Source organism: Typopeltis vanoorti, chromosome 23 (genome assembly GCF_054136105.1).
Source record: "Typopeltis vanoorti isolate ZY-2024b chromosome 23, IOZ_Tvanoo_1.0, whole genome shotgun sequence".
Taxonomy (NCBI): Eukaryota; Metazoa; Arthropoda; class Arachnida; order Uropygi; family Thelyphonidae; genus Typopeltis; species Typopeltis vanoorti.
In genome coordinates, this window is record NC_143571.1 from 73,789,635 (window position 1) to 73,814,374 (window position 24,740).

Sequence of the window (24,740 nt, forward strand, 5' to 3'; positions counted from 1 at the left end):
TGTAATATATTTCTCAACATGCAATTGGAGGCAACTGGGATAAAAACACTAATTAATGAATCACATGTCCCCTCATACAGAAATTATGCTGTATAGACTGAAACAAAACCATATGTTGCATGGGAAAACATAGTATCTAACTAAAAACTATTGTTATTAATTAGATTTGTGTGAGTTCGATTTCCCAAGGCAGCAATAAAATTCAACCGAACGTGTTAAAACTAAGTAATATATATATATATATATAATGAATGTTATGGCAATTTCACATATGGAATTCAGTTGAAGAGAGTTAGCATTTCAACCCAATTGTCAGCTATGCTTTTATCTTTCGGTTGTGCGATCTTTTGTTAATACCGCACCAATCATATGCACGTTTTAATAACTTGCCTTTGCTGTCTGTTTTTCGTCAGGCTTAATTACCATAAAGGGAGAAAAGACAAAAGAGAAAAATGTTCCTGGTCCAGGGATTCCCTTATTTAGGTAATATTCACTAATTTCATGTTATTTTTTCATGTTATTAGTCTATGGTGTGCCAGTATCGGTAAGTTGTGATATTATTTGATCTATTCTACGTTAAAAAATTTAACCCTGAGATGGATAAGTGGCTGATAAAAAATATCCCGCGAACAATCAGAAGAAGCAGAAACAAGCTCAAAAAAAAGGACAGTATTTCATATTTTACCAGAACAGCCTGCATCATCTTCAGAACCAAACGGTAAGAGGCAAAAAATGTAATATATGCATTCGATTTTTGCAATATTCGCTTTGTATGTTTTGTATTGAATATAAATACAATAAATATTATAATAATATATCTCTCTATTACGATTTTTTTTCGAGGGGGGCAGTGAAATATTTTAATTTTTGCAAAGGGGGCCCCTGACATCCAGAAGTTTGGGAAGCACTGCTCTATCCAACTTTGCATCATCAGTAAACAACTAAATATCTCCCTTCAAATTATTTCCTATGTCTTACATGAGTATTTTTCCTCTATACCAGGTTCTTGGTGGACTAGTCAAGTTGTTAGCATAAACTTTTTTACTACAATTCTTCTGCAGTTATTTTCTCCAATAAAAAGTTTAGGAACACTGTCAATTTAAATATGAATAACTCAGAAAGGAGTGCAAAGTTTTATGCAGGTTTCATTTATTGTAATGAATGTGATGTCTTTTCAAAATTCACAAATTTAAGAATACTATATTTTCATTTCCATGGCCTACATATTAAAAAAAAAAAAAAAATAGAATTTTGTTGCTGCTCAGTCATGCTGATTTCACTGTGGGGTTGGTTCAGTTCTTCAGCATTTTGCGAATCTGGCTAAAATCACAGAAATCAATGAATCATTCAGTAATTAGATATGCAGCACATATTAATATAGGAATATTTAGGAAATAGAACATTGAAGGTTTTTTTTTTTGTTTAAATATAATTATACAGCCTACCAAAATAAGTATTAACTCTTTATTGGATCAATTCTTTAGGTGAGTTTTGATTTTCATTACTTGTTTTTGTAGATACTACTTTGTTTATTTGAAAGCCTAAAATGATGAACAATCTTTGAACTCTGTGGTATGGTACTAATGTATAATAGGTTTGCAACCTTCTGTAGGTAGGGTTCACACAAAATTGGCTATGGATGGCAAGATCGTTACAGTACTATAGAAAATTATTAAAAAATTTATAAAATTAATTTTAATAATCAGAATTTTATACATGGCTGACTCAAAACTATCACTAATTATAAATTATATCTCTAGTGAAGAAAGGCAAACACGTGCTGCCATCCCATGGCCCCTAATACAAAATATTATTGTTTGAAATAGTTCAATGATTGCAAAGGTTGCTGTTTAAATATGGAAATATTAGAATAAGTAAGGCTACAATAAGATGAATAAATTTTTATGGAATAGATCAGCCAAAAACTATAGAAGACAGTGTTCAAACCAATATTAATGTATGGATTGTGAAGTAGGGGTAGAAAAAAAGACTGAGAGCTCGGAAGAAAAGGAAGTGAGCAGAGAGCAACATTAAAAATGAAAATACCATATTTTTCGCCTTATAAGATGCACTGTTGTATTTGACGCATATTATTCATGTCGAATTTTTAGAAAAAAATATTCACAGTATAAGACGCACAAATTATTATTATTATTATGGGCAACTCCAAGGAGTCCTTAGACTCATCGAGGGAGGCCCTAAACATCATGTCGAGAACCCCCTGAAGATGTCTCATTTACTGAGATGAAGTATATAGGAAGTATTAAATTCTGTTTTAATCCTTTCTGAGTGCTGTATACAATCCATTAAGCCTCCAATATGATGTCCTCACAGCACTTAAGCCTCTACACACGGATTCACACAGTATCTATCATACTTTGCCTTGAACTCATTCACAGTCATGGCATCCACAACAGACTGGCAGCTTATTCCACTCATTCAGCACTCCAAGTAAAAAACCTAGTTCTAGCACTCTTGCTAACCACAATCTTCCCCAGTTTCCATGGATAGCCATGAAAAATATCCTCTGAATTAATCTTTAGAAACCCTTCAGTAATTTGAATGTCTCAATCATATCACCCCTTTTCTGCCTATCAACCAATTTCTGCAACTGCAAATCTTCAACCTGTTCTCATAAGGTTCCTTCCATAGACTGCTATCATCTTGGTCACTTGTCTCTGGATCCTCTCCACCTCCTCCCCATCAAGATGAAACCCTGGTGCCCAGATCAAGTCTTATCAAGGCACGATACAGAGCTCATCAAATCATTTGGTGATTTGATGAGCTGATTTAGCCACTTTTGTGATGTGCCCCCTAAACTTCAAATCCCTGGCCTCGTCAATCTCCTGCAGTACAGTTCCACCAATGTATACTGATACTAATCTTTTCACCCCAAAATGTATAACCTTACACTTTGCCACATTAAATTGACATGCATTCTCCTTAGCCCAGTCCTCCAATCTATCCAAATCATCCTGCAAAATTTTGACATCATGTGCATTCACTATTGCTCTACCCAACTTTGCATCATCAGCAAACAAATGAACAGTTCCTCTCAGATCCTTTCCTATTTCGTTAATGAACAAATTAAATTGTAGTGGTCCAAGAACAGAACCCTGTGGCATACCACTAGTCACAGGCCATCCTTTGGACTCTACTCCTGAATAAACTACTCTGATATCTCTCCATCAACCACCCTCCTATCCATCTCTCCAACCCTATATTCATCTCCATATGCTGCAGTTTACTGATCAGAATTCCATGTGGTATCCTGTCAAAGGCCTTAGCAAGGTTATCACTGTAAACCCATTACCCTTATCCAGTTCAGCCGTTACTGTGTTATAAAACGTGAGCAAGTTACTGAGGCATGATCTACCCTTCACAAAACCATGCTGACCCCATACAGTATCCCATTTTCATCTATCCATTCTTGTATTTTTCTCTTGATATACCGATCGGTGGGATTTGCAACAGCAGTCTTGGAACCTCCTTTATGCAGTGGAATTATTTTCCCCTCTTTCCACCCCCTCGGGACTAACCCAGACACCTGAGACTCAATTTAAACAAAATGGACAAGGGCACTGACAATTCTTTAGCTGCTTCATGTAAGACCCAAGCTGGTATACCATCCAATCCCACAGATGTATTCACATTAAGGTTTTGTAATATACTATTCACCTCAATTCCTATATAAGCTATTGGTTCCTTCATTCCTGCAATATCACCACCTGAATGATATACTCTTGCAAAGTGCTCGCTCAGTAATTCCACTATATCAACTGATTCAGTTACCTCCCTACCATCGGCATTCCTTAAAATCATTCTGTCGTATACATTTTTTCTTTTACTTGCAGCATATCGAAAAAACCAGGGGCGAATGCTGGTCTTGAAATTCACGCTTGTTCTTGTTATCATTCAGGGAGTCAGAGGTGTGATTGAAGTCTGATTAGCGGAATAATGAATTACTGACCATTTAAAACTATATTTAGAAATGTATATACATTTAATCATACAAATACAACATTTATTTTACAAATGATATTCTATCTTTTTCAATTTAGCTACTTGAATACAAATTCTACCCTACTGTTCTTTATGAACTGGTCAATAACATCGTCATAAAAAGTTAAGCAACACGCATACTTGTAAAAGCTGGCTGAAGCAAACTGGCTAGAGCTACTTTGACTGCGTATGGCCTTGTGTTTAAGACGACGTGAAGGGAGCGGAAATGGCTATGTGTGCGCACGAAATCAGAGTGCTACAGCAAGGACCTGGAAGCTCCTACAACCGAGCAAGCCAAGGTAGCTTTGACTAGACGAGCAAGCATCGGCCTTCGATACACAATGCAAAGCTCAATTATTGCCGCGCAAGCTTAAGATGTCTTCTGTCTACAAAAATAAAAGCCTAAATGGAATGAACTTATAAATGCATGCATCTATTAACAAATCATTATTACTTCTTTCTCAATTAATGAGCTTGCACAGCAAGCATGGAGAATTTGCCCCTGGAAAAAACTGGGATTCTCTTTAGCTTGCCTGGCTAATTTCCTTTCATAATCCGCTTTTGCTTTTCTTACTACACTCGTTATCCTATGCTTTATACTGTTCGTAGGCCTGCAGGTCACTTTTCTCCTTAAATTCTCTCCACAGTTGTTTCTTTTTTTTTTTTTTTTTTTTTTTTTGCAGCTGAAACTTAATGGTGTTATTCATCCATTTAACTCCTACCTGATTTACTGTTCAGACTCTAGGTATACAGTCAGCCATTGCCTCCTGCAAACACTCCTTAACTGCCTCCCATGCTTATTAACATCCAGCCCTTGCGGTTTTACATGTCAATGGCACTGAACCAAGCAATCTCCTAAGCTTGTCATACTTACCAGCCCAGTAATTCCACATGTACCCTGTCTTAATTGAAAATTCCACGCATTTAGCCATCTCCCAGGTCAAGACCTTATGATCACTCTCACCAATTGGTGGCAACGTGGTCATATTCAATACAGTCAAATTCTCAGATGCAATTACTAGGTCAAGCACTCTCAAACCCCTAGTATATTCCATTACATGCTGTCTCAGGTAGTTATCCCTTAATAACTGCATAAAACCCAATTCCTTCCTCCCATGTGTCCTCTCCTCCTTCCAATCAATGTTACCATAGTTGAAATCCCCCATAATAATTATCCTCCTTCCACTCATTGCAGCTATTTGCTTATGCATACTATTCCATCACCTAATCTATAGCAGCACCCACCTGTATATTTTGTTCTGCTAGTCTCAATCTCACCCCAAATAGCCTCAAATGTGCTCTCTTCACTATCCTGCAGTTCAACTTCAATTCTCGTTGGCTGCAATTCATCAGCTATCATCAATAACATCCCCCCCCCCCCATTTTTTTCTCTCTGTCCCTCCTGAAAGCACTATACCAGCGTTTCTCAACCTTTCTAAGCCCAAGGACCAATAAAATGCCTAAAAAAATTCTATGGACTACTAAGTTATGTAATTTTTTTTAAAAAAAACCTATGTGGGGATTACTGACATTTGTGGGGAAAACTGTGCCATTTATAACAAAATAAATCTAAAAGCATGTTTTGAATACATATGGAAACATAATTAATTAAATTGGAAGTAAACGATTAAAAATGTATCATCATTGAACAAATTTAAAATTTTTATTAAATAATATGTATAATTATGTTGCTACTTACTTTTAATGAGATGGTTGAGCTTCTCGGCCCTTGCAGAGTTGCTGGATAGCTGGCTCAATATTGGTCAACTTCAGTCGAAGTTCGGCACACACACTAAGACAATTTCTGTATTTTGTTTTTATTTGAAGGAGCGATGAAAATCCTTTCTCACAAAGATAGATTGTAGAAAACTGCAAGGGCCAAGTTTCAATGCTGACGATTTCCAATGATTCTTCAGATAATTCGGTAATTCACTTCTCACTAAAGGTGAGATCCAGAATCGAGTCAAACCAAGATCACAAAATTGCATTTTAAGCCCACTGTCACTTGAAAGCTCAATTAGCTATTCTTTTATTGCTAAAGAAATGTCGTTCTCGCGACTAATCCTGAAATGGAACCTGAATCCACAGAAATTTCTTATAAAAGTTATTCGGAAAATATGTTTCAAAATTCCGTTTCAGAGCTTTCAGGCTGTCACAAACCCTTTCCAGAAACTCAGAATCAACAAAATTATCATTTTCCACTAAAAAGGATTCCAATGTTGGAAAAAGGGAAAATTGTCTGTATTTTACATAACTAATCCATAAGACCATTTTTTTCTCGAATGCTTTTGTCGTAGCCATCAAGAACAGTTAAAGAATTTCCCTGAAGGAAGAGATTTCATTCATTTAATTTCGAAAAATGTCTGAAATATAGGATAGTGTTGATAACATTTCGTCGACAAGAGTGATGTAAAATCAGAATTACGTTCATTTACAAACAATAAAACTTCGTGCCTTAATTGAAATGACCTTGTTAGTACTTTGTCCCTGGAAAGCCATTGAATTTCAGAATGAAGCAAAAGTTGTATATATTCACTGCCCATTTCATCGCAGAGTATTGAAAATAACCTGTTCTTTAACGGTCGAGCTTTAATAAAATTAACTGACTTTACAGCGTTGTATAGCACGGTTTTAAATTCGGGTGGCATTCCTTTGGAGGCTAACGCTTCCCTATGTATGAAACAATGGACCCAATTCATAGCCAGAGCTACTTCCTTGACTATAGAAACAACCCCACTATGCCTGCCTGTAAGAGCGCGAGCGCCATCCGAACAGAAGCCTATACATTTCCCCCACTGGATCCCTTTGTGTATTATGTAATTATAGAGTGCGAAATATTTCTTCTCCAGTTGTTCGGGATGATAAAGTTCTACAAAACAATATCGTGATGAATGTTGTTATCATACGCATATCTTACGTAGCATATTAACTGCGCATCTTTTGTAACATCAGTAGTCTCGTCTATTTGTAACGCATAATAAGGGCTCTTCTTAATTCTTTCGATTAACTGGGATTCTACATCACCTGCCATATCATTAATTCTGCGACCGACAGTGTCATTGAAAGAGGAATCAAATCAACATCTTTTAGTAACTTGTTGCCAAACAGTTTTTACCATATCTTTTATAGCTGGAAGTAACAAATTTTTCCCGATAGAATGAGGTTTCCCTGTTTTCGCTATGTGCAAACTTAATAGATAGGTTGCTTCTAGTTCCTTGCCATTAATCACTACAATGACGTATTAATATTTACCCATATACGGTACTAATGTACTACAGGTTGACCAGCCAACCTCTCGTATATAGCCCCAACATAAAAATAATAATAATAATAAAATTAAAAAAATCGAACCCATGGCTGACACTATATCTTTCCCATGATTTCATGTCGCTGAAAAAATTCAATTGGCTTATTTTTCACATCACAATATTTAGTTTCTAAATATCGTCGGAGTTTCTCAGATTTCATGCACTCGTTCGACAACACTTTAACACACTGAGGTTTCTATTCACTTTCATCTCCACACCAAGTAAACTTGAATTCCAAATATGAACTGTTATATTTTCTACTGTATATTTTCTTTGAACAAATTGTTTCTTCTACTTTAATAGTATCAGATTTACTCGCCGTTTCAACACGTGCGGACTAATGCCAATAATCTGTGGCCAGGAAGAGCCAACCAAGGCCAAAAATTCTTCCTTCTTGTTCCTAATACTCCTGGCATTGGTATACATGAAGTGCAGAAGCCCGTTAGTCCCACCTCTATCTTGATGCCTTATACTAACTATCCGATTCTGATTTTTTGTCCTTCGTAACTAGCTCGGGCATCTAATACACATTCTTACACTCAACTGCCTCACTGATGTCTGCATATCGCCCCCCCCCCCCAATAGCTATAGTTTCCCTGATTCTGCACATCCACTTTCACTTCATTCAGCAACACATTTCTAGGGTCTGCACACCAAATCCGTTCAGATGCACTCGTCCATCTTGTATAAGTCCTTTTACCCATCAAAGGACTTATACAAGAACCATCCATCTTGTATAAGTCCTTTTGCCCATCAAACTCACTCCACACGTCCACAAACTCCACACCACTCCTCCTGCATAACCTGCGCATAATCATTTGTAATTATGGCCCTCCTCAACTCTTCTCTGTCATACTGTGGCAACAGACTATCTTAACTCTCACTCTTTTCTTTTGCTACCTCTAGTAATTCCTTCAAGTCCTCTCTCATATCAAATATTTCACCTTTTAAATCATTCGTTCCTGCCACTACTATCATTTCTTTCACCGTCTGGTTTTTAGCTCTAATATCCTCACTTACATCCGTAATTTTCGCACCCGGTAAGTACGATTTTGTCAAACTCTCATCTATTATATCTCTTACTATTGAATCACCGTACAACACTCGTTCCTTCATTTTTCTTACGCTTCCGATCATGCTCTCATTTTTCTTACAACCCATTTGTTCTTTCGTTAGCTGATGCACTTGGTAAACAATTTTGTAATCGTTCCAGCTGCCGCTTCGCCCTATGTATCACTCCATGCAACCGTGTGATCTCCCTCATTGCAACGAACTCTTCATTTTTTTATCAGTCAAACCATTCTCTCGCTCTGTACGTTTACTTTCACTCTCACTTTCAACGCCGCTCTCAATGCTATCTGGCACTACATCGCAAATTCCTATCATATGACTATTTTCTATCGCATTATGGCTTTCATCTACTACATCAATCTGGCGACCTGAGACACTTCAAATCCTCGCTTTTCTTACACTTTTGGCACACTTTCCCACCACTATCATTATCAAGCCAAAATTATGCATCAAATTTTTCATGTAAGCATATAAATTTTTTATTTTAAATTTTAAAATGTGTTATCTCTTTATTAGATAAAAAAACAAGAATTGTTTTCAAGGAAATTTTTTTTCATCCAAAAAAATCGATTTATAACTCCTGACGGTTTTGAACGATTTTTCACTTTAAGAGCTGTGTAGCCCAGTGGAAGTGGTGTTTGCACTCCTCAGCGCTAAACCAATGGAGTTTCTAGTTGATGACTAGAGAAACTTTTATTAAGCCTTTTTTCGTTAGTCGAAAAAACTGAGTTAGTCGATCTCTGGCATGGGCAACGGGTTTTTCCTCCTGGAAACTCTGGTTTTCATCCCATAAACTCAAGAAAATCTACCGTAGAACCCACACTATTTCAGACATTAAAATATTGTGTTGGGTTAGGGATCACGAGATGGCGGCATTTACTACCTGCCTTTTTCACTGTGTACTGATTAATTAGTGACAGCCTTGGGCAGGGCCGGCCATCTCGGGGGTGCAGTGGGTGCAATGCACCCGGGCCCCACGATCGAGTGGGTACAGTCGTTACACATTTGCAGAAACGTATTATATTTCGAATGTGTTTTTTTTTTTTTTTTGTTTTCCTGTGCCAAAATCATTTGCAGGTAAGAGGTTTTACAATACGTTTATTTCGAATCCTTTAATTTTTACCTTTGAAAAATATTTTAAGACCCAGAAAGGTTTCTTCAACCCGTGCCCCTTTATAGAAAAGGCCGACCCTGGCCTTGGGCCAGCTATCTGACTGGCTACCAGTGGAGATTGAACTGCACACTCGGTCTCCAAAAGTTAGATAGGGCTAAAATGGCCTCGCCTAATCCCTATACGGATAAAAAAAGGCATTAGCTGATTTTTTTTAAATGTAGATCAAATGCAATGTAATACAACAGTGATGCAACACAAGTGTTATAGCAAAATAAATAATAGGAGATAGTAAGAGTAATATGAATACTGTACTGTTACAAGTGATAATATAGACTGATAGGTTAAAGAAAATGTAAGAATAAAGAAAATCAACTAATGCTTTTTATTCCCCATGGGAGTAGGCAAAGTCGTTTTAGCCCTAACTTTTGGAGACCGAGGAGGAAGGGGGAAGTTCAATCTCTTGGGTCAGAATTAGCTGGTCCAAGACTATTGCTGATTATATACGGCACTGGTGAAAAGATGCGGCTGACAACTGCTGCCATCTCGTCGTCCCTAATCCTAACACAATGTTTTACTGTCTGAAAATAGTGGATTCTATGGTCGAATTTTTGAGTTTATGGGATGAAAACCCCGAGCCTGTGCCACAGATCGAGTAACTCGGAAACCGGTCGGGAAAAAAAGTAAAAGTTCCTCTATTCGGCGACTAGAATTGAACTTACGACACTATCTTTGGGCGGTCTATCGCCGCGGGCGAACATGCCACTTCCACTGAGCTAAACGGCTCTATAGTCATTGCTCATTATACATATTGTAATTTTCCTTTTTGTGTTCTTTATTCTTACATTTTTTCTTTCAAATCCTCACTTATTAGAGCACATGCCTGCTCAAACCTGAAGAACCTCAGGCTAGAACTGGACACCATCCAGAGCACATCATGCAGCAGAATAGCTTCACCTCAAAAAAAAGATTCAGTGCACATCTTTGATCACATGAGTTGGCTCCTATCATCCCACTACTCTATGGCAAGTTCCAGTTCAATACATTATAGGAATATCTGAGTCTGAAACCAAATATATATAATTTGGTTCCCACATTTTTTCCTGTTAATAAAAAATGCTTTTCCTCCATGAATGATAAACCGACTCCTCTCTCTTTCTCTCTAGCCGTGGCACAAGTTCAGTGTGAATGCCTTCGTTCTTATTCTGGACAACTGATGATGCAAGAAACACGTCTTGCATCATCCATGATAGGCTTGTAAAATCTGTTTTGGCACAGCATGGAATGGATAGAGACGATGATATCCTCTGGTACAAGGTCTGCTCGCTACATTGGTGGTTTTAGGTTTCGCAAATGTTCAAAAAGAAAGGTTTTACATCGGCAACTTAAATAGGAATGAATTTCTTTCGGTATCAAAAATTTAGAAGAGCATTCTAATTAACGGTAAACAAGAACTTTCGCCAGTTTTTATTTTATTTCATCCATTTATTTATTTTGTTTATACTTTATTTCCTGTCATGACACTGTAGTGCGTGGCTTGTATCTCTTGAAAGGAAAAAAAAATCCATTGTTGATGTTCCATCTTTTGAATTGTTTGTGCACTGATAATCATGATAATCTGTTAGATTCAGATCGAAATATCTGCATAGATAAATTATTCGTTTCTTGTGTCCACATCTAATTCGACTAATATTTCCATGGCATATGTTTATATTCTATAGATGAGATTGAAGTAATTAACTGTGGAAGAATGGCAGACAACTGGTGTCTGTCCTTAGTTATCACTGATAGGTGGAAAATTGTCATGGGCATTAATAAAGATAGTACAACTGCCACTATACTCGTATTATGCTCATAATCCGTAATAGGTAAATATTATCTGAAATAATATTAGTTCTATGGTCTAACGTTGACCATATTTTGACCATAGAGGATGACCACAAAGAGGATGATGTAGTAAAAATCGCACATTCTACTTGCCTGTGCCAAAGTTCGACTAACTTGGGGGTTCCTCTAAGAAATGGCATAGAAAAAAATTCCTCCAGGTGGCGACTAAAATCGAACCTATAACAATCTTTCTTCTGGCAGTCCTCGCTACAGAGGCAAATGCCTTTCCTCAGGGATACCATAAAATAATGGAAATATTTAATTATTATTTTATCAGTGTATTTCCTCTCTGTTGTAAGAGAACGGCATTTAATACAAAATTGGAAGATAAGCGCCTGAAGGTAAATGAATTGTTTGAGGTTTTATATAACATAAGAGGTGAAAGACCGAACAACCAAACCAAAAGCACTGTTCGACATATATTTCTCTAATACACGTAATATCTCATCTAGTCTTCAATTAGGAAGAAGTCCTGATGAAGAGAATATAGGAACTGCTACATGAAAGGAAATCGAAAAATGGTGACAAACTATCAATCAGTTTGTGTTCCACGTGTGAGGGTACTGGAAAGGTCAACTGAATCAATAACACGGTTATGCTGCATAATAAATGATTCCCGCATTAGACAAAAGTGATTCATATACAGTAACTTTTCTGGAGTTTGGAAAGGTTTCATTGGATACCGCATTGAAAATTCGCATTGGAATTGACGAAAGTGGGAATGGACAACCCATTGGTGGCTTGGATATGAGGATGATTAGTTTACATCTTAGTAAGCAGTGAATGGAGAAGTATTGTCTTCAAGGCGAGAGCTGATAAGTACTGAGCCATTAGGCTGTGGAAGATCTCTGGTATTTAATTTATATATTGACTCCATAATCTAAGATTTCATATTCAGTCGTTTACGGATGACACAAAATTGGAGAAGAAAATTGCTGAAATTTTGATATTTTGTCATTTCAGAGGATTATGAATAAGGATATTCTAAGAAGTTATTAGCGATTCAGTATAACATTTCGGAATGTAAGGTTTTACACATTGGCTTTTCTGTATCACCATGGCAAACGCTTCAGTACTACTTTATGACATAGTCTAACGCAGCCTGCCACATTGGGTAGTAATGTACCACATTTGGTACAATTTTGACTACTAAAGTACAGAAACAGTCATAATAACTGTAATAGTACTAAATCTGGGGTTCAAACTCTGCTGAAAAAATACAATTCTAATATCTGTTGAACGTTTCGTTTGTAATTGATACATATATGTACATGCATAGCATATACAGAGCTACCAGCTTACCTGGAATAGGTTTTACTATATTTGGTACCTTTTAGTTAGTAAGTCTGGTATATTGAAAAAATATTTGTGATAAGGCTGATCTAACGGTTTATTCATCAGTTAAATGTTTTTCGTTTTTTAGATATAGGCCTAATGAGGTAAAATATTACCCAGTATACCGTTATAAGTTATGTAATTATTATTATAATGGTAATAAGCAAAATTGAAATAGCTTAGGATTAGAGGTTCAAATTAGGCCAGAGATGCCACACTGGATGTTGAAGTAGCAAACATAGAAACTATCCTCACAGAGCTGACAAAACAACTGGAAATCATGCGGAATGAAGTCAAATTGGATGCGTCAAACCTAAGTACAGAAATAAAACTCTCCAGTCAGGGGTGTAGCTAGAACTTTTGCCGCCCGGAGCGGTCCCTGAGTTTGCCGCCCCTCTCAATACACAAAAAAATACTACAAAAAGTCAAAATGACGTATAGGGAAATAAATTAAAACACTATATTTATTTTTGAAGTAAAACTTTAATTTCAACATTCTAAAATGTTATTTTTCTGAATTTTCTGTTAGCAAAATCGTCGATGACATTGGCGAAGTCTATTTCATAGTAATGTAGGTAATTCTTAATCAGTTTTATTTTGAAAAACTCCTCCCACAACTAGCAACACTTACAGCAAGTGTGAGGAAAATTCGCAGTAGTTTTACAATATTTGGAAATGAGCTCTCGAGACTGTATTTTACAATCAACTGCGAAAGTTCAAAGAGGTTCAAAGTGCCGCCCGTGGCGGACCGCCCCCTTCCGCAACCCCCTAGCTATGCCTCTGTCTCCAGTAGATGTGAGGCGCAGAAGGACCTGAACTAGGAATGAAAAAGGCAAAAAGACCGCGAACTCGCATCGCTAAGACTTTTATATGCTCCGTGTCTGGTTTCCCCTAATGTGTCATTGATTTGAATACGCCACCTAATTCTCCTTGCACACCGCACCTTCTCCTCTCATTGCGTTTCCGCATGGGCAGCCTGCACGTGCCTTGGGTTCATATAGCAACTGCCTGCGGTCATGTTTATAATCGGATTACAATAGGGCAAGGCCTCATGACGACGGCACACCCGACGCTAACTTGGAAGAAATGAATGGCACAATGATACTCCAGAAGAGGTTTACTTCAGAAAGTGTGTTTTACGTTTTAGTAAGCAATGCTATAGCAGGATTAACTGTCCACTTCAATACTTAAGCATTAACAGAAAATTTTCATTTCTTGTGGAAATATCTCACCATGTCTGAAACTGATTTGGAAAGAAAAGCTTTATCTTTATCAGCGCAATATCCTGTTGACCTTAATGGTGATGATTTGGGGGGGGGGGGGGGTGCAAAATTTATCTTCAGTACACAAAGCAAATTTTGGAAATGCACAGTTAAAGCCATTAGATCTGTTGAACTTGCTAACAGAGTACAGACTTGGTGACCTGTTTCCAAATGTTTGTGTTAGCTTAATAATACTATTAACAATTCCAGCAACTGTAACTTCTGGCAAGAGGCCATTTAGCAAACTTAAGCTAATTAAGAATTCTTTAAGGTCTACAATGTCTCAGGAACGTCTTGTGGAATTGGCCAGGCTAAGTATTGAATGAAACATTGCCAGAACAATTAATTTTCATGCTGTGATTCAAAATTTTTTATTAAAAAAAAAAAGGCGAGGAAAGCGCTTTTTTAAAAGTAAATAGTAAGTTTATTTACTTTTGTTTGCTAATGCTTATGTAATCTGCATTGCAATATAAAAGGATGTTTCAGTGTGAATTCTTTCTCCTTATCTGTATTGTAGCATAAACAAAAATGTTCAAATCAAATGTGCGTTCTTATCTCTGATCCCCTTTTATTTTATCTATATTTATCGTGGAAAAATTAAGAGCATAAGGCTTTAAATACAGAAAATTAACATAACGCGTCAGGCTACTGGAGCGTTATGTTAATTTTCCACTATGGTTTTATGGCATCAAACCATAGCGGATAAAAACAGAATGAATAATGGAGAAAAGAAGAGGCCCAAAAGAAACTTTGTACTAAATTCCTCTCAGAGGCTCTGACTTCAAATACTGTAGAATGAAGCCTAGATTCTTATGTAGACCACATGCAAGTATACACCTCTTATAGCCCTTGTAAAAGATTTTGACTTACCTGATAGAAGCAAATCTTCCATGGAAGAAACTTTTTTGGGAATGGAAGATACATTTGCAAACAAAAACATCCAGACTAGCTATGTTAAATGACACTGAAGCACAATGAAAATATCTTTAATGTGATTTAAATAAAAAAGAACGACATCTTTGCTAACATCATCATCAGACTAAAGAACTAAAAAATGTGTAAAATAAATTTTGAAGACACACAAACCAGCTTAAAAATTCATAGATGACAGTAAAGTCGCACATTTGAAATGTCAGTACATTTGCCATATGCAGTTCATTGTTTCCTATGCCTTGCAAAAAAAATATCAACCATTTTTTCTAAGCATTGAATATTTGATATACTGCAAGAACGGATGAGCAACTTTTAAACTGTAGCGAAGAATCGGGCATTGTTTCTTGTTTATACTGCCATGCGAGTGGACAATCTCACTAGACTCTTTAAAAAAATGAGACATGACTTACGCGCAAGATAATGCATCAAAGGTGATAACTAATTCATGGTATTAGTTATCATGAGCATAAGGCATGACTTGTTATTCCATTTGTATCTGCATTCTGGAAACTCTGAAGGTCTTCACAAAGTGGAGCGATCGCGCACATATCGCGATGAAATTCATTTCTCGCCTTATGACATTCATAGGCATCCATGTTTAAGGCTTGATTCAAACCAATTGTTCTTTTTTTTTTTCTTTTTTTTTTTGAGGAAAGATATGCTAACTACTCAACCATTTAGCTCTTGCATTTGTAAGCAATATCATTGTGATGTCCACCTTCCAAATTTTGTTAATTTCCTCCAAGTCTGACCTATTTACGCTTTGCTATAGGAACAGATCTGACTGACAGTTTTGGATATTTTGCCAAAGGACATTTTTGCAAAGGGACAGCGTCTTTTAGAAATCATAAAAAGTTTGAAATGTCAAGAAAATTCTGATGCTTACATCGTGTAGTCTCATTTATTTCGCAACAACAACAACAAAAAATTAAGATTATATGCCTATAATCATACACGGTTAGTTAATATATTTAGGAACAGCAGAATAAATGGCGAAGTCAGAAATGAAATTTGATTTTTTTGGAATATTTGGACCCCTGGCGGTAAAATTTACAGGGCCACTAAAATTTTTCTACATTTGGAGAAGTTTACACTTCTCTTGCAGCTTGGTATACTTGTGTAGCATTATTGAATTTGTTTTATTTTAAAAATTTATTTGTTATCCTTTAAAAATAGTAAAAACTGTTCCAATCAATCATCAAGTTGATCCACCTCTGCTGCAGGCCGCAAAATTTCTTTCCGTGGGCAGCACTCCTCTCTAGCACTATGGATGAGCTAAAATTAGTTGGCCTGATAAAGCTTTATCAGAAGTTTTCAATCATATGGCGAGTTAGCTGGTCTTATGAACGTAAGTTTTTTTTTTTTCCTGTCTGAAACTCGGGTTTTTCGTCCCCCAAAACAAGCAAACCTTTCCAGTGAACATACAGACTTGCAGGTATAAATCCACGTCCTAAGGGGATGCGGCAGAGGATGGCAAGGTCTGCTGCATTAATTGCCTACAATCCCTAATTAGGGAACTCAACTCGTCTTGGAAGGATGAGAATAGAATAGATGGATAGCAACTTCTCTAGAGACTTAACATGATATTTCTAAGCGACCTTTGGACTCCAATAAGAGAGCAGCATCACACCGAGCGATGAAATTCATTTGCCATCTAATTAACAAATATATGTCATGTGGTATTGAAATTCATAGTCTGTTGGTGGGAGATAAAGTATCGCGAAGAAAAACCGGATACCATGTAGTTGACTGCATTCCTTTATTGTCTTCTCCTTGTACCCCCAGTATCCTCAGTTCTTCATCTTGCCTGCAACAGAACTTCTTAATATACTATTGAAAGTGTTTAACTGTTCCATCTCCAACAACTTTCTGACAATCGAAATGTTTGAAAAAATATTTAATGATTGTGTTCGCGTTTAATTATTCAGTTTCCTTGCCTCTGCAGCTTCGAATCTTAAGCCACTAGGTACATATCTATCGCATGCACGGGCTTGACATTGGCACTGTGTATAAGCATCTACATGTAAGGCAACATTATAAATATGTGCACAGGCAACATAAAGTCTTCCTTACCTCATTTCTCTGATATCCATCTGGACTGGTTTATTGGTAAAAAGGAAATTCTGCTTTATTTGATCCATCGCTGCAAAACAGATTTAATCATTTTTATAAGGAAACCATTTGTTACAATAACATACTAATGCCATAAAATAAAATCGCTTCATTTTACTTAAATTAAGGGGATATTAAATCCCGCATAGTTTTAAAACCGAATAAGAAACTCAAAGATCGGAATCAGAGAGTTTCTTGCCGAATATAGTAAACTATAAAGTATCGGCGACACTAGCGTTAGCCAATGCAAGTGATCCTAGTACGTAGTACAATACCGGGCAACTCGTTGCAAAGGTGGAGGAAGTTCAGATCGCTATTCTTAGGTATTTTCCATAATGTAAAAACACATTTCCTAGGAAATGTATGCTGTTATTACATTATGGAGGGAGGTCACTACCCAGACCGGTTTCAGCCTTTTTTGAGGCTTCATCAGTGAGTAGCTAGACCTAATACCAAAGTGTATAGCGAAAAGAACTTATGTACTCTGCGAACGAGTTTTCCAAACAGGTGCAACCATTAAGTTACTTAAGTATAAAGAGCTAATAAGCTTCATTTCGGCAATGAAGCTTATTAGCTCTTTATACTTAAGTCGCTTCATTTTGTTTAAATTATACTGCTATCTTGCAGCGGGTATAATATAATATCAAATATTGTATGTAATTGATGAGCATATGATACCGACATGGGATCTCATTTTTCTCTAAACGTGTATTTAAAAAAGTATATTAGAGGACCATGTACTGAACCCTGTACTACACCACTGGTCACTTGCCTTCTCCTGCAATCAACTCTTCCAATTCTGATTTTTATCATCTTCCCCAAATAATTACCAAAATAATTACTATCTAAAAATCTATGAGATTTTTGGAAGGCATTGTGAAATCTATTTAAGTTCGCAAATTCTCATTATTCCTCTTTTTATATTTATTCACCATGAGAGAATGCATTATCATTTAGCATCCTGTGAAAGAACAAATCTGCGGACTTCCTTGCCTGACCATACAGTTTCTGGTCATTTCTAGTAATTCAGGGTCACTCATCTTTCGACCTAATTAGCTGAAAATATTTTTCATTACTTTTCGAGATATGTGACTCGTCTTCTGTTCATTAATCGAATGTCTACATATTTCCAGTTAGGCACGTCCCATAAATAAATGCAATAACGCCTTTTGTTCCACAGAGAGCGAGAGAGAGAGAGAGAGTTAGGCGAGGCCATTTTTTTTAAACTATTTGAGTTTAAAATCTAAATTTTTGAGATAGGGCAGTAAAGTTCCATCGCAGCCAATATGACCCAAAACTATCACTAATTTTAAACAGCATCAAATGAAGAGAATATGGCAAATAACTGCCGCCATTTCCCTAATCCTAACCCGAACACGACATACTATTCTATGAAGCAGTGTGAGTTCTACGGTCGATTTTCTTGAGCTTACAGGACAAAATACCCGAGTTTTTGGGAGAAGAAAAACACCTGCTAGTGCCAGAGATCGACTAACTCGGGAACCGATCAAAAAGAAAGTTGTTCTAGCCAGCTACTAGAATCAAATTTAGAACGTGTTTCTTCAGGTGGTCAAGCACTTTGGATGCAGTTATCATTTCCACAGGCTTCCATCCTACTTGAAGAACAATGGTTCTAAATCAAGCTGCTGTGGCACATCTCTAATGTCTTTCATAATAAATTTAGTTTAATCCTTTATCCAAGTGTGAGCAAACAAAGTTTGCCTGAAAGTATCTTCAGGACTTCAACTCGTTGCAAAGGTGGAGCAAGATAACATCACTCCTATCTCAGTATCTCCCATAATGCAAAACACATCTTCTTGCAGATATGTATAATGTTATGCATTAAGGGGAGGGCCAATACCCAGAATAGTTTCGACCTTTATTGAGGTCTCTTCAGTGGGAGCTAGGCCCAGACTTGGACATACCAGGCAGAAGCAATAGCAAGGTCATCTCCACCTATAGGAGTTGCCAAAAGATGTGCCACCTTTTTATTAAATTACTCTGTATTTAGAGAAAGATGATGAATGTTTATTTTTCACTTGGTTAGACAATAATAAATTTAGTTTAACACGTTCATTGCCAATCGCGCGATGCGAGTTCTCACCAAACGACCGATCACGCGTTATCGCGTAGACGTCGTTAACTAAATAAAAAAATAAAAAAAGTTGGCTACCACACGAAATTCCAACTTTCAGCTTGGCAATGAAAGTGTTAATCCTTTATCCAAGTGTGAGCAAACAAAGTTTCTGCCTGAAAGTATCTTCAGGACTGGGTAAGGTAGTACAGCACCGGGTAACTCATCGCAAAGGTGGAGCAAGCTTACATCACTGCTATCTCAGTATCCCCCATAATGCAAAACACATCTTGCGGATATATATAATGTTATGCATTAAGGGGAGGGCAACTACCCAGACTAGTTTCGACCACCTTTGCAACGAGTTGCGCGGTGTTGTATTACCTTACACCAGTCCTGAATAAAGGATTAAACTAAATTTATTATAGTCTAACCAAGTGAAAAATAAACTTTCAACATTTCTCTAAATCAAGAGTAATTTAATAAAAAGGTGGCACACCTTTTTGCAATTCCTATAGGTGGAGATGACCTTGCTATTGCTTCTGCCTGGTACGTCCTCGTTTGGGCCTGGCTCCCACTGAAGAGACCTCAATAAACGTCGAAACTAGTCTGGGTAGTGGCCCTCCCCTTAATGCATAACATTATACATATCCACAAGATGTGTTTTGCATTATGGGAGATACTGAGATAGGAGTGATGTGAACTTGCTCCACCTTTGCAACGAGTTGCCCTGTGTTGTACCATCTTACCCCAGTCCCAAAGATACTTTCAGGCGCAAGCTTTGTTTGCTTACACTTCGATAAAGGATTAAACTAAATTTATTATAGTCTAACCAAGTGAAAAATAAACTTTCAACTCTAATGTCTTTTCTTTTTTGGATACTGCGCCTTGTATGAAATGCAATATCACCACCTTACTAATACTTATCTGACAATTAATTACCTATCTTACTCACTAACCTATAATATATTATCAGAATATCTCATCCATTCCAATTTAGTTACCAATTTGTTGTGTGGCAATCCATCAAACCTTTGCAAAATTTAAGTATATTACTGTATATCCTCTCCCTTGTCCAATGCATTCGTCGCCTCGTATTACATAAGAAACTTGGTAAGCTTGACCTCCCTTTAACAAACCCATGATGTTCATGATGACAGAGAACACTGATGTTATCAACCTACTTCTGTCTCCTTGTTCTCTCACCATCTCCACCACCTTAAGCACAATTTCAGATACACGGATTTGTCTATAATTTATTGTTCTGTCCATTTGTTGTTCTTCTTGTTTTGACCATTTTCCTCCCCCCCCCCCAAAAAAAAGAACGTTTGTCGTTTATCATAGGTCTGGTGTGGCCCTGTGGAAATGGTATTTGCAACCTAGCGCTAGGTTTTCTGAAGAAAGACCGTCCTGAGTTCAATTCTAGTTGCCTACTAGAGAAGTCTACTAGTATTTAGCTGCTACTACTTTTCTAAGCATTTTTTCTACCGGTACAGTACACGAGTTACTACATCATTAGCATGGGCAGGCGGGTTTTTCATTTCGTAAACTGAAGAAAATCGATTCTCTAACTTACAGTATTTCAGACAATAACATAATGCCAGGGTGAGAGAACCCGCAATAGTAAAAGTTGTCTGCTTTATTCTTCTCTCTGAATGCCAATCAATATCACTGATGTCTGTGATTGACTAAGGTAGAGGTGTTAGGTATCCACTAGTGTTCAAAAATTAATTTAGGCTAAACGGCCTCACCATTTAGTCCTAACTTTTCTTCCTTTTGGGGGTAAAAGGCGTTAGCAGATTTATTTATTTTTTATCGTTTTCATTTCCTCATCTTTCCGCATACTAGATCGAAATTATTTCCAAGCAAATCACCGATCTTTATATATCGCAGTATTTTCATATTATGTACCAGAAACCATTTTCTTGCAACTGGAGTGATAGCTAATATAACTTTTGTGAGGATGGGGTATGGCCAGTGCAGTCGTGCCATTTTTGCTTCCTTTTGAAAAATCGGGATTCAAATCCCATGCCCGGTACTTAAAATTGATGCTGTGATGGCACCTATCATACCTGCCCTATTTACTGTAATTACTCCTACTCAGTACTTTACTGGCATAGTACGCAAAAGTACGTAGTAGCAGCACCTTTATTAACTGTAACTCGTGAAAAACGATGAGGTACAATTAGAATTTGTAATATTCAATAATTTGGACACATTTAGCTGGTATGATAAACCTGTTTAATGAATTTGCATTTTTCACATTTACGACTGTTGTTAAGATGTTTGCTATATAAAACTTCTTTTATATTTTTTATGTTGCTCCCACCCACGAAAATTCGCAAACCAATACTACATTTTGTACCGTAGGTGAGTTAAGGATTTTTTTTTTGTTTTAAATAATTTCTTATCTATTTTTATATTTTTAATTTATTTTACATAGTCCGGAGACCCTGCTGTAGAGACCAAACATGGAAGTTTTTTCAAGCCACTTCAGGCCTCCAATAAGCAGGGCAGTGGTCTCATACCAGGCAATGAAATTCATCTCCCATCACCGACTGCTTATATTAAAAATTAGGGATATTTTACTTATATTTTTTATATACGTTTAAAATTAATTCATGGTTAATAAACGGTGTTATATGCTGAATTTGTTGTTTTTGTTACAAAAAACGTTATTACGCTATTGAGTAAAAATATGATTTTTTTTGTCATATCCTTGGAATTTTCAATTTTTCCTGCAAGCAAAGAATGAGTACTGGTACAAAAACAGCATTGCTATTACTTATATATTATTATTATTATACATAGACCACAAAATATCAACACACATTATCACGAATAGGCCTTCTTTTCGGAAGATTGTGGTATCGATGTAACAGATTAAACCTTTGAAAACTAATTTTTAAAAATAAAAATGAAAATACTTACCCCCATTTTGTCTGTCCCGTTCCTCCAATTCCCTTTCGAAAAATTTGGCTGTGAATTCCAAGATATTCTTGGGCCGTCTGATTAGGATTGACTGAACAAGAGGCTGTAAGAGGTCGCGCAGACCATTTGGTAAAATGTATTTCATTCCTTGTGAATCTTGGGCCATGGTTTCCCTAGAAGTGGATAACAATCAACAAAGTCTAACAAGTAGAATAAAATTTTTATATTACAATTTAGGGGGGGGGAACGGAAATTTCTATATTTAAAAACTAAATTTCTTTAATGTCTAATTTTTAAAAAAATACTATTTGTTATGTAAAAAAAGTGCTTTTTTTTATGTCATTCACCCACGAAATATAACCCTTATATACTTCGGTATATTAGTTTCATGGGCTGGCGAGAATTTTTTAAACCTTATTATTATTATTATTTAATTCTTAAGAATCTCATCTCATCTCATCTTTTCTTCACTTGTTAAAGCCAGGTATTAGTTTCATGGAAATCTTAATCAATTCTACTATGGGACATTTAATCCCATCTGTATAGTTTATATATTGAACTGTGTGTACTCTCTGGGGAGTTTTTCTGTCTTTCTCAGAGATGAAAAACGCTACTTTCTGAAAGGAATCTCTGTCTCCTCGTATTATGAGATCGGTTAACTCCCCTTCAGTTAAAAAGTCCTTGTAAAGATTCGTAGTCCTATGACGGATTCGAACGCTGGTCTTTCCAACCAAAGGACAACCACCAACGCTTCGACTCTCTGGTCCTCTTTAATACTATTACTTTTTTTACGATGTTGGCGTCCCAAAGCCATTACACCCGTAAGCTGATGCCTATGGTGCCTAGTTACATTGTTATCGTGTTGTCGAAATTCTTCTGGTTCCCATCTGCCATACGGCCGCGGGAGGGTAGCTAAATGCTACCATTCTAGGGAGAGATGATTATGAGCAAGGTGGTTTCCCGTTGCCTTCCTTGCCGTAAGTATTTATGACTGTAACCTGTGTGTTCACGGGGCCGGTTTGCCTGCTTGCGGGATGAAAAACCCCAGATAAACTGGCGGAAAAAAACCCTGCTGCCCACGCCCAAGACCGGCTAACTTGGCTATGGCTGAGGAAGATCCTTAAGCTCCTCACGTCGTGGACGGGAATCGAACCTAGGACACTCCTTCCCCAGGCATATGGTTGCGAAACGCAAAGCCACTAGGCTAACTGAAATTCTACAAAACACTTTTCCGAAAACGAAATAAATAATGTCAGCCTTTTTATCAGATTATAAATTAAAGCGAATATTCTCTTTTAGTATTTGGCTTATTTTTAACGTATGAATTTTTTTTCTTTTTATAGGATACATCACTTGTTATTTTATTTTATTTTAGATTAACGGTAAAACAACTGAGAGATAAGTGGGCAAAATTGGATTGTCCGATTGCGCTGAAATTCTGAGGTGATCATAAACATAATCGAAAAATTATGTTCCAAATTTGGTTGTAATCGATTTAATAATATAATCTGTAAGGAAGCGATCCACACACTACCACCACCTTTACTTTAATCTGAGGCCGAATTTTCAGGGAATGCCTTAATCAACAACATAAGATTTAATACAAATGTAGATCTTTCCTGTCCTGCCGAAAGAAGAGAAAGGACACACTTTTTGATTTTTCGTTATTTTTCAAGTGCTTTAAGCCAGTTTTTTGTAATCAGTAACCGCCGTAGAAAATGCGCTGTTCAATTGAGTTTATTTTGGAGTCTCTGATTTCAAATAATTAGCGATCGGGAATATATGCTATTAAACAATATTAAAATGAAATGATATATTTATTGAATATATTTTTATAAAAACATCGAAATTATTATAAAGATTTTTGCTTTACTTTTGTTCAGCAAAATCTTTGAAAATGTAAATATTTCTTTATCACGTAGCATAAGGTGTCCATCGGTCTAATTCGTTCCTAGCTGGTGCCAGCTATATAATCGATTTCTCATTACGAGTAACTTCAGTAAATTACTGAATTCTTGAGTTACTAAAGCAGACGACGGATACCAATCCCCTAATAAAATTTCTAATTTATTCAATATATAGGGAATTTCAAACCTTAATTGTATTTATTTTAATTACACCTCCAGTGGTAAGACAGTTACGGTAGATTATGTATTCGTACATCGTATTTATCTCATGCCAGTATTATTTTAATTATCTTTTAGCAGAGAGGACTAAATAAATAATAGAATTAACTTACATAATTATCCAAGATTCATCACTAATTAATTCTTATTAACAGATAATTAAAACAATACTGGCATGAGATAAATGCGATATACTACATAATTATATTATTCCTTTATTTTGTGTAAGATATACTTACGTTAGCGTTCAAACAAATTCGAAATTAGACAAACAAACTCGTTATATTGGTATTTCGCTTCGTACGAACTGTATTACAGGCAGGCTGGATAATTTTACGAATTTATTAATTTAAACTGTGGAACTTAGGCTGTAAAATTCACATTTGTTGAATTTTAGTTAATTTGAAACAAATAGAAAATCGGTTTTCATAATTCCAATAGATTCATCCATATCATAGCATTCTTATGATGACGTCAATAATAAAGCAATTGCTTTTAATTTCGTCATTAGAGTGGCGGTATCATCGCAGGATTTTCAAAATAAAATAAAAAATTTAAAAATAATGTTTTTTATTAATGCTATTTCGG

At 36.4% G+C, this 24,740-nt stretch overlaps 1 long non-coding RNA gene across 2 annotated transcripts; it reads right to left on the bottom strand.

The window, feature by feature from the left end:
• Positions 1-1,257: 1,257 nt before the first annotated feature.
• LOC150093980 (uncharacterized) lies at positions 1,258-24,486 on the bottom strand. Of its 2 annotated transcripts, none has more exons than XR_016550299.1 (4): positions 24,392-24,486; positions 22,027-22,199; positions 16,983-17,052; positions 1,258-1,320 (listed from the first exon to the last, which is right to left on the bottom strand). It is a non-coding gene; the product is annotated as an uncharacterized LOC150093980 (long non-coding RNA). The 2 variants fall into 2 exon arrangements; XR_016550300.1 differs by lacking the exon at positions 24,392-24,486 and adding an exon at positions 24,121-24,179.
• Between the last annotated feature and the right edge of the window lie 254 nt (positions 24,487-24,740).